Genomic DNA, 11747 nt, shown 5'->3' with positions numbered 1-11747 from the left:
ATTGTGACTATTTTGAAAACTAGTCACTTAAAGGTTGTGACCTTTGAAAAATTCTTCGGAAACAAGTCACTTTAAGGATTATGACTTTTGGTAATTTATTTTTTGAAATTAGTCACTTGTAATCGATTACCATTAAGGTGTAATCGATTACACATCAACAGATGTGACTCTTCATGTTTAAATTTGAAAATCAAAACATTTAAAAACACTGGTAATCGATTGCAAGTATTGTGTAATCGATTACACAAGCTAAAAATGATTTGAAAATGTTTTATCACTAGTTATGACTCTTGAAATTTGAATTCTAATGTTTTAAAACATTGGTAATTGATTACATGATTATGGTAATCGATTACAACTTTGGAAATTAGTTTTGAAAACAATGCTGGCTACTGGTAATCGATTACTACCTTCTGGTAATCGATTACCAGAGAGTAAAACTCTTTGGTAAAAGATTTTGTGAAAAATTCTTGTGCTATTCAATGTTTTGAAAAAAAAATTTAGTACTTATCTTGATTGAGTCTTCTTTTAATTCTTGAATCTTGAGTCTTGAATCTTGATTCTTGAAACTTGATTGAATCTTGAGACTTAATTATTCTTGAATCTTGATTCTTTGAAACTTGATTAACTCTTGATTCTTTGGCATCATCAAAATAATCTTGGAAGTCATTGCTTCCACAAAACTTCCTAGTATGCAAGACTCGACAATGGAAGCTTGACAAACATTTTGTACTTTTCGGCCTTCAAACACCTGGACATACTAGAGACTTAAATAGAGCCATTCCCGGAACAGTTTATATGCCTCATGGGAGAGGCTGTCAACACCATCGAATATGTCCACCTGCTAACTACCTTTGACGATGAGAAAGGTTCAAAGTCGATCATGATTAAGTATCTCTTGATCGACACACACACCTCATATAGTTGGCTCATCGGATGACCCTCCCACAATGAACTGAGATCCATTATATCAACACCACATTTAACAATGAAGTTTCCAGATGACGTTGACAAAATCATCTCATTCCAAGATGATCAGGTAATGGCAAGGGAATGCTATGCAACTAGCCCCAAATCGGCAAGGCAAAGAAGGTAGTAGAACCTAAAGCACAACTCTCAATAAAAGCCTAGTAGAGGCCAAACTCAGTCCAAGAGAAGTAGAATCAAGAGCCAAGCCAACAAAAGAAGTCAAACCCTTCCAACTTGGCAAAGATCCCTCACAGTGCACCAAACTTGGGTGCTAGATGAGTAAAGAAGTAGAAGACTCAGTGGCCTGAGTGCTAGCAGCCAATGATGATCTATGTAATAGAATGAGGAAACCTTTAAAAAAGAGGCTTCCTAACCCCTTATTGAAGTGTTTAAGTCAAAGTCAGGTCAAGTACATCATGAACAAGATGCATAGAGGAGTATGACGAATGCACTCAGGAGTCAGATCATTAATAACCAAGGTACTTAGAGTGGGTATTACTGATTGATCATGAGAATAGACTCGACTAAATATGTGAAGAATGTAAAATATTTTGTAGCATCTCTCACTTCCTTGCTAAGGAACTACACAACATAGTGACACCATGGCCTTTCATAGTATGAGGAGTTGACATACTTGGCCCATTCCCACCAACAAAAGGGCAAGTGAGATACCTCCTAGTAGGAATAGATCACTTCACCAAATGGATAGAGATTGAGCCCATAGTCACCATTTTGGTAGCAAATGTATGAAAAATTAGAAGAATATTATTTACGGGTTCAGAATTCCAAACACTTTAATCTCTGACAATGGGATACAATTCATAGACAAAGGAGTTCAAGAGTTCCTTGAAGGACTGGGCATAAAGCATAGAGTGACTTCAGTCGAACATCTACAGAGCAACAGTCAAACTGAACCAACCAATAAAGTCACAATCGAAGAAGTGAAAAAGAAAATGGGGAAGGCTAAAGGTAATTAGGATAAAGAACTACCAACCATACTATAGGCTTACCATTGTTCTACTTAATCAACAATAGGGGAGACCCATTTTCGACTCTCATACGTATGATTATGTAATGTTGTAGGTTTTGATGATGTCAAGAAGCAAACAATGAAAAGGCGAAAGCAAAATAACACGAAAAATCTTGAACACGAACAAGTCAAGAAACTACAAGATTCAAGACTTAGGTTAAATTGTTTAAAGGTTTTTCTAATAAGCATATTTGGCCATTTGATTAATTTAAATCAAGTCTTCATGTTTCTTTTACACGCGTTAAAATTGTTTTTCAAGTTCTGGAATAAATGTAATCAATCACCACATCATGTAATGGATTACCAGAGAAGGCAAGCTTGCAACCAATTGCGAAGGCCCTTTCAAAGTTACTTAAGCACTCGAAAACAAAACCTATTGACTAGAGCACCTATCTGGCTAGGAGATTCCTAGGACATGGAACATCACTCACCTCAAATTCTATTACAGTTAGAATTGTAAGTGGTGATGCACTTTTTTTCTACTCTAATATTTTTCCTAAGAGGTTTTTAGTTTGAGGTTTTAATGAGGCACACACGACTTCTTTTTTGAATAAAAAAGCTCTTATCATCATCACATATTTTTATTGATCTGAGTAAACTAATGGGTTACTTAGACTAAAGAAATTCAATTAGACTAAACTCACATTTGGCTTATTGATCAAAAGATCAAAACTCACAAACGGCTTAAATAAGACTATTATGTGCAGTCGACTTTAGACCACATAAAACTTGGCAAAAATTTTGGCTATAAAAAAGACCAAAAGACCGAGTTTCTTGGGTAAATCCAAAGATCAACACCAGGAGTCAGCTCAAAACAGGCCACAAATAACTTATTTTTTGGCTACAAAAAGACAAAGACAAGTTACTTGGCTATAATTGAAAGACCAAAAATAATTAAGTGATTTTTCTAGTAGACCAAAGATGAAAGGAGACCCTATTCAATAGGTTAGGTCTTGAAACCCTTTACAAAAAGAAGAAAAAAGAAAAAATAACACAAGATAAAATTAGGCTGACTCAAGCATCACATTGGCAGAAATATCCGCCTTATTGACCAAATCCGCTTGGCCATTTACATCTTTATCTACATCAAAGAAGAAGAGGTCAACATCCTTCAAGAAATACTTGACCTATCGACAGGCCTTCTGAAACCCAACTTCATGAGCTTCAAGATCTCAGCTTTTGCATCACCGAGATTAGTCTTCACCTTCTCCTCTGCTGCAGCTGCATCAATCTTGAAAAGAGCGAACTCCTTATTGAGATGTTCAACCTCCTCTTGCAAGGTCTTTGTTGAGTCTGCAGCAAAGGCCTTTAAAGCCTCCTTTCGAGATTTGGTCTATTTCAATGTCCTCAAAAGACATTCAAAATTTCTAGTAGAGTGTCGTTGGCTTTGACGACTTCCTCCAAAGCCTTATATGCCTTGGCACAGTTTGTTTTGGCTTAGAGGCAGGTGCTCTCAATCTTCCCAAACTCATCCTCGTGGAACTTGGAAATTCCCCAACTCCTGGTCGTAAAATGAGTAACATAATCCATGGAAAAGTGAGGACCAACCGTCCTTAGCATATCAATTTCAGTAGGACCAAGCATGGAATTTTGAATGAGGGCTAGAAATTAAAATTCTTACCCTATAAAGAATACACCTCGTCCGTTAAAGGAAGGAAGGGTGACTCTCGACTTTTAGAATAACACCAGGTACTACCTTGGGTTTTTTAAACGACCATTACCCTGAAGAGTAGAGGAGTCCCTTATGATGACCCTAGTGTAAGGTGAAGGAACCCAATCATCCAAATGATTCTCCTTTCACTTTCCCCGAACAATAGCAATCTTCTCAACCTGAGCCTTCTCGGCCCGTGCTTTGTCAACTTGAGACTTCTCGGCCTTTGCCTTCTCATCCTTGGCCTTAGCTGCCTTCTCGACCTGATCCTTCTCCACGGATTGGTAATCAAAACTTGTCCATGGAAAAAAAAGGGCAAGGATAAAGCACTCGACTCACAGTCCAAGTCAACATTTGGAGTCTTTAAAAAAGGAGGATCCACTAGAAGCTTACAATTAGGATTCCAAGGAAGTTTATACAAAACAACCATGTTGTCTTGATCCGAATCGAACATATAGACGATAGGTTTTTTTTTATAAACTTAGTAAGACATGGAGCCAATAGAAAGGATTGCATTTGCCAAGAAAAATAAATCGGAAAAGACTCAACCTCTGGACACACTCAGAAAAAGTGGCCCTTGAAATTTTTGTTTGAAGAGGTATAAGGGCCAACAACATCCTTATCGAGAACGCCGATGAGAGAAATCCAACCACTTTTCTTGTTCTCCTTCACCGAATAGTGATGAAGGAACTTGTTGGCAGTTGAGGTCATAGAAAAAATGTCGCATAAAGTACTAAAGGCACAGATGACCCCCCAAGCATTCGAATGCAACTAGCTAAGAGCAACATTCAACTCTCTTAGAATATCAATCTCAAACTTTTTAAAAGGGATAATGAGATGAAGGTTTGAGAATAGAGTAAAATACATGAACATGATGTGAGTCTCACATGATGAAGCAACATGAAGACACGATCAACCACAAGCAAGGCTCAATATTCATGTTAGACTTTCGGCAAGCATACCAATTGTCGTCGTAGGTTATAGATTTGTAAAAAGAGATTGTCTCCGTAGGGATTTGAGTTACTTAATTCATTTGGATAAAGGTTATCAGTTCAATAGTTATGTACAAGTTTAGTCAAAATATCATGGTTTTGTTTAACTAATAGAAGATAACTTAAAGTAATGGAATAACAAAATTAACAAAATTTATTGCATCACAAATACGTAAAATTATAGAAACAATAAAAACAAAGTTAATTAATTCAAGAAAATGTAAGATTGAATTTTATCCTTCATACCACCAGTATCCTAATAAGATTAACATATATGAATCATTTTCTAACATTACTGATGCACACATTAAGTTACCCCGAGACGACCCCTCGCACTTGAGACCTAAGAATATTTATCGAATATCGATCCCTCGCATATGAAGTAAATACCCCAACATTACAATCATAATCTCATGCTTTTTGCAATTAAAACATTATGCTCTATTCCTAGCAATGTAACGTAAAAAGTAACTTTATTCAGTTCAAATTGTAAGAGTACTTCCCAGTCAAACTTAAAATCCAATTTCATGAAACTAATGATCAAATAGAATCAAGCATTATGATCAAATTGAAATTACCAATAATGCATAGAAAAGATTCATACATATATAATATCAAAAGAGATACATAATGGTACAAAGATTACATCCAATCCTTAGGAAAAACTAATCGATCATTGCATACAACAAAAGAGTAACAAGAGAAATGACGAAAGATGCAATCCACGGTCACAACTCTGTAGTGCTGGGGCTCTACTTTCCTCTTTCTTCTTAACTTCCACAACTTCTCACATTTTATCTCTGCTACTGGATGTCCTTTTCAGCTTCAAAGACATGGCTATTTATAGAAAAGAGCTAAGAGATGCAGACCAATTCGCCCAAGCGAGCTACTGCTCGCCTAGGTGAATTGTTAATTAGTGCTTAAGGCACAAATTTGCCCAGGCGATTGTATTGATTATGGCTGAAGAAATTTGATTAGCACAGGCAAGTTGGTCGCTAGCCTGGGTGAATAGGTGTCTGAAATCTTGAAAAATGACCATTTTGCCCCCTTTGACTTTGTTTCTGGATCTAACAAACAACCATCAAAACCTACAAAATCATGGATGAATCTTTCATATTTAAATAAAACATTAGTAAATGTATAATATATCAAACAACTAGATTTAAGGGTAGTTTATAAGAAAACTATTACAATCGAAAGATAAGTACTAACATTTTAATCCCAAAAATAACTAAAATATGGCACTTATCAATACATCATTTTGGAACATCAACGTAACAAAACTCGACAGACACGAGAAACTCAAGAATGCAATCATTAGAAAGAAAGCTACTCGGATAAGAACTAACTTTGCCCATCAACCTACTGATAACCCGATAAAGTTACATGGGGAATTCCTTCTTCACTTTACAAGGTTTTCGGGAGGATGAAGTGGAAGAGGAATGAAAGGATAACAAGGAAAGACCTAAACAACTTGAACGACGGTAGCCTCTAAGTCCAGATCTATCACATTCGAAGGAGGAATCGACATGGGAGACTCACCCTCATCCCCCACAAGATCAGGATGCACACCAACAAGGTGGTGAGGGCCCTTGCTAGTGATGGCGATGATGCCACCAACAGAAATGCAGGAACCTTGATTGTTGCTGTCATCAGAGCCACCATGGTGGTGAGTAGGATCATCATTAGAATCCTCTCAAATAAGGCAAACCTCAGACAAAAGCATTTGGCCGCCGGAGTGCTCAGAACCCCTAGAAAAAAGAAATAACAAAGAAGAGAAAAGAGGGTTAAAAAGCATACCGAGAAAAGAAAAAGGGTGGCTGGAAATACGAAGAAGACAATTGAAGAAGATGAGCAGAGGAAATGAAAATAGAAAGTGAGAATGGAGAAGAAAGTCTCTCGGCCTTCTTGAAGCTTCTAGCAACTGAGAAAATGCATTCGTTTGGATCGTTAGATCATTTCCCATCAACGGTTGAGGAGGCATGACCATTGGCTATCCCGAGAGAATTTTAGAAACCAAAGGACATAATAGTTATGCCTTTATCGAAAAGGTGTGAAAACATTAAATGTGTTTAAAAAAGACATGATTGCTAAGGAGATGCCTTTTTGAGTGCCAACTAACAAAACCACACGATTTAGAACTAGGAACCCTGGGAAGAACTCGAATTCTTCCTTAAGTCAACCAACAGAGCCACTCAGACTTGGCAGAAACTACATTATAAATTTTTTACTACTAAAAGCTCTTATAGTCAACTTCAGAGCTTAAGGGACATATGTTCTACTCGCACTTAGTAACCACCATACTTGATGGTCGGCCAAGTAGGTTACTCAGATTCCGAATATCCAAGAGATTTAAATAAGGTAAGAGGGAAATTATATCTCTTAGTCATAAGATAAAGATATAATCCTAATACCAAAGAGTATCTTTTATTGGAGGAAAGATAAGATAATTACTTTATCTTTCCCTATCTACATTATCTAAAAGGAGAAGATTGAGATTAGATTATCCAATCTTTTCCTTTATAAGAGACCATCGAGACTCAGGTAAAGTATTTCAATTCCAACTCACTTACTATTGCTTGCATACCCCTGTGCCTTTAACTTGAGTGTTAGTGTGTCTTTGTAAGTATCCCACACCACAGTTTGTGGAGAGACTCACGAAGGAGCACCACTATTTTGCCAAATCTGGTAAGAAGAAAAAACTTCACAAAGTAATTTATTTTAAAACTTCTTATTTGAATAATTTATTCTAAAAATAAGTAGCTTATAATTTTTTTAGAGCTTATAAAAATGGTGATTGGTTAAACGCTACATTAATCTTTGCTTTCTTTTGTCAAATGTAACACAAGCTGAAAATTCAAAGTCGATGTAGAAGAAAGACATAATTAAAAAGGGGTGACATCATTATATTTGTCAAAACAAAAATTAGTTTTAATCATTTTTATTATAAAAATGAGAAAATATTTCAATTATCCCTGAGGTTTTGTAAAATTACACAAACACTATTTTTTAAATTATTATAATAATCTTCTTTGCAAGAGGCATTTTTGTAATCAATAAAGAGGTCTAAGTAAGCTTCAAACATAAAAAAGTTTCAAACATAGGATTAGTAACGGAATAGAAAAAAGAATGTTATGTATAATTTGAAAAAAGTTAAGAGAGTGTGGCTATGTTTGACAAAATTAACCGAAACAAGCTGGAAGCTAGAAAGTTAGCCGATGACTGAAAAACTAGTCTATTATTATAAGTGTTTGGTAAAATTAATTATTAAAGTAGATGAAAAGTGTAAAATGATAGAAAAATAATAAAATCATAATTTTTTAAAAAGGTAACAAGAAAAATAAATAAATATATTGAGGATAAAAGTGGAAGAAAATATATAAAAAAAACTAGAAGATAGTGTTTTAAAAAACACAACTTCAAGTAGCGTCTTAAAAAGTTATAGAGGTTATTAAAAATAATTTTTTTACCGAATATTCAAACAAACATTTTAGTTAGTAACAAAAATTAAAGTTAATTGAAATGTCTTGCCGAACTTAGTTAGCGAGTATTTTTTGCTCTAAATTAATTTGTATTCAATTATATTGTTAAGATTTTATTTTAATTTACTATTCACTTCAAAATAATTCAATTTACTTTCAATATAAACTTTTTATTCATTATTAATCATATGATATTAAAAAAAATACTCATTTTACTTTTTAAGGTTAAGAAAAGTAGTTAATTTAGTTTATAACAATAAATTTGTCTTAAATTTATGAGTTTTGCTTACCAATGTCCTTAGGAACTAAAAAGAGAAGGTATTTGTGAAGATCACATGAGAACATAAAAAATGTAATGGGTAACATAATTTTGCACATCTTACTAAATATCATTTTTCTTCTAGTTTCTTAACCTCCTGAGGACAATGTTTAACATTTTTCCTAAATTTATCATTGTTTTAAAATTATCCTTGTCATTGGTACTCTTTTATCTTTTAATTATTTGTCAATACATTTTTTCTCATCTTTTAATGAGGGATATTTATAATCTTAAAAAAAATTAATACCAGAAACATTATAGATTGAATCTTATAAAATAAAATAAGTATCAATTCAAACTTGGATCTTATAAACATAAACGAATATTGATTATCATATGAGAAGTCTTAATTATTTTATTAGATCACAATATTAAATAGTCTTAATTATTTTATTAGATCACAATATTAAATGACAATCTTGACAAATTTATACCAGTAATAAACTAAATTCAAATTCAAATTCAAATGGTCATAATTAGACATTATTTTTATGTGTATTTAGAAATTGTATATTTATATAAATTAAATACTTTTTTAAACCTGCCTTGCATATGATTACTTAGGTTGGTCTAACACGGAGGATTTGAGTAATTTACTCATAATCCTATTTTCAAATTTCTTTGTTAGTCATTCTAAATTAAAAATAAATAAAAACAATGTATAAGTAGTTTAGGTGCAGTAAAAAAAAGTACTTTCGTAAAAACATTAAAAAAAATACAGTAAGTGTAAAATTTGAGTAAACTTATGAATGTATTAATAGAAAAAATATTTAAATAATTGCCCAATCACCGATGACAAATTACGTGAAATATTTGCTTAAAATAATTTACAGTAGAATTTAGAATTGATATAAACTCACATTTTTACAGTGTATGATTATTCTTTTGTATGTACACTAAGCTAAGAATTTAGGATTAACATTTTGAAGTATTGAAATCGTCAAAATGATTTTTTTCTCTCTCTCAATAATTTTTTTTTTTTATATTACAGGCAAGAATCAACTTATTTAAGGAATCCAATTATATTATCAGCATTTAATAACTATTAAATATTCTAAAAATGATAAATTTAATACATAGTCCATGTAAAAATAATTAGACTAAAACAGTACTAATGAAGAACCGAACAAAATCCATGAACACTAAAAGGAAGGATTATATCTAGAAATCATGATAAAAGAAGTTGAAGTAGTGGAAGAGAGATCATAAAGGTTTCACACGAATCCTTTCTAATGTCAGTCTCCGCCTCCATCAAAACCTACAAGTTAATTTCACTCCCTCCACAAGCAGCCTTTTGGGACCTGACTGAATAAAACCACCTTCAGGAGTAGGCTGCGGTCCCAAGGAATGGTTATCCCGTAAAGAAGAACCGAGGAGACCGTCAAAATCCATGTTAGCCTTCGAAATGCCCTCAACTAAGTTTCTGTTACGGATGTATCTCAGGCTCAGTCTATCCGAGATACTCCACCGAGATAGTTGGAACAATGTTGCTCCACGTGTCTCCAACCGACTCATCTCCCGCCAAAGTGTCTCTATAAAAGCCCCACACCGAAGGACTCAACTAACTTTCAACTCCATTTCTAATCCTAATTAATTCCCAACCAGATCTCTGATCCTGAGATCCTTTATGTTCGTCATGACCAAATCAGATCTCAAGCCACCGTGTCAGAACCTTATTTAGATTGCTCCTATCGAACATTGGTACCGTTTGCGGGAAACATTCAGCACAAAAACCTCAAACACTCTATCACTGAGGTGGAGACGCACAATCCCAAGTCTTCAACGGCCAATCCACAATGTTTGAAGTACAAATAAAAGGAAGGAGAACCTCCTTCCTCCTCTAGAATCGCACAATGACCACCACCTTTGAAGCTGATCAGCATAGGTAACCAGATAAATTCTCCGACAGTTGTTGGATCTGGGTTCATCGGGGGCAAAGAAGGCGAGCGAAACAGATCTATTGATAGCTACTTTAGCCTCGATGATTCAGAAGAACCAAGCTGTGTTGGAAGCACAAAACTAATATGGTGGGGATGCGGGTAGTGAGAAGAGGAGATAGTGACTATCCTATCATGTTACTTTCTAACCTAGCTTGATCCTTAATATAAGAAATACATTCCATCAATATATATATATATATGATAGGATAGACAATAGGATTAACAAGTTATATCCTATTAGTGCACCAAACAATTAATTACAACAAGATATGATAGTTGTTTTATCTTATTCTATTATATCTAACCAACAAATCCTAAGAATATTATCGTCGTGACATGAAGAAAATAGTCTGTAGTAACTATTTAAAAAATCTAATGAAGAGAGAATAGAAAATTTGTGACGGTAAAGTTAAATAAAAATGGCTTAAGAATACTTTTATTTTTTGTAAAATGACTGAGTTTTAATTTAAGTGATTATAGTTTTTTTTTATCTTTCAATAGCTGAAATCATTGTTTTTTTCGAAAAACTATTATATGTGACTATTTGAAGATGTCCCACTATTGTCTATGGTATCATGTTAGCATGTGATACCTCTATTTTTTTTTCTTAAATTAAATATTACTTAGGGTAAACTATTTCTTTTGTCTCTAAATTGTTTAGAACTTTTATTTTTAGTTCCTGAATTTTTTTATTTCTATTTTTAGTCCTTTGACTTTTTTTTATTCTTACTTTTAGTCCTTTATTTTTTTTGTCATTACTTTTAATTTTTTTAAGGGACTAAAAGTAATGAAGGATAAAAAAAGTTAAGGGACTAAAATTTAGAACGAAAAAAAATTTAAATGCCTAAAAATAGATAAAAAAAAAGTTGAAGGACTAAAGATAGTAAACCCTACTATTTATCTACCTCAAACTAAACTTTATGAACCAAAAACAATGATTTCAAATTCTAAAGGGATAAAAATCAAATATTTTTTTACTAAACCAAAATTCGCTCATTTATAGGACCAAAATGAAGATTTCAAATTTTAGAGGAAAAAAATAATTTTTTTGCAGAGACAAAAGTTAAACTCGCTCATTTTATAGTAACTAAAAACATATTTAAGCAATTAATAATATTAGATATCACATTAGAATAAAATTATTGTACTTGTCCATAACATTAGGAAACAATTATTTATTGTTTAATCAATTTTATCTATTTTTTAATTTCTGCGTGAATTATATGCTTGCAACAACAGGGACAAAAAAATTTCAATTCCAATCAACTAGGTGTATTGTGTTGATTCTTTTTAGTGATATATTTAGAAATAATTTATTTCTCATTTACCTCCTATAAATACCATGAATTGAACTTCTCATTTAA

Source organism: Glycine soja, chromosome 6 (genome assembly GCF_004193775.1).
Source record: "Glycine soja cultivar W05 chromosome 6, ASM419377v2, whole genome shotgun sequence".
NCBI lineage: Eukaryota > Viridiplantae > Streptophyta > Magnoliopsida > Fabales > Fabaceae > Glycine > Glycine soja.
This window is presented reverse-complemented; position numbering follows the sequence as displayed.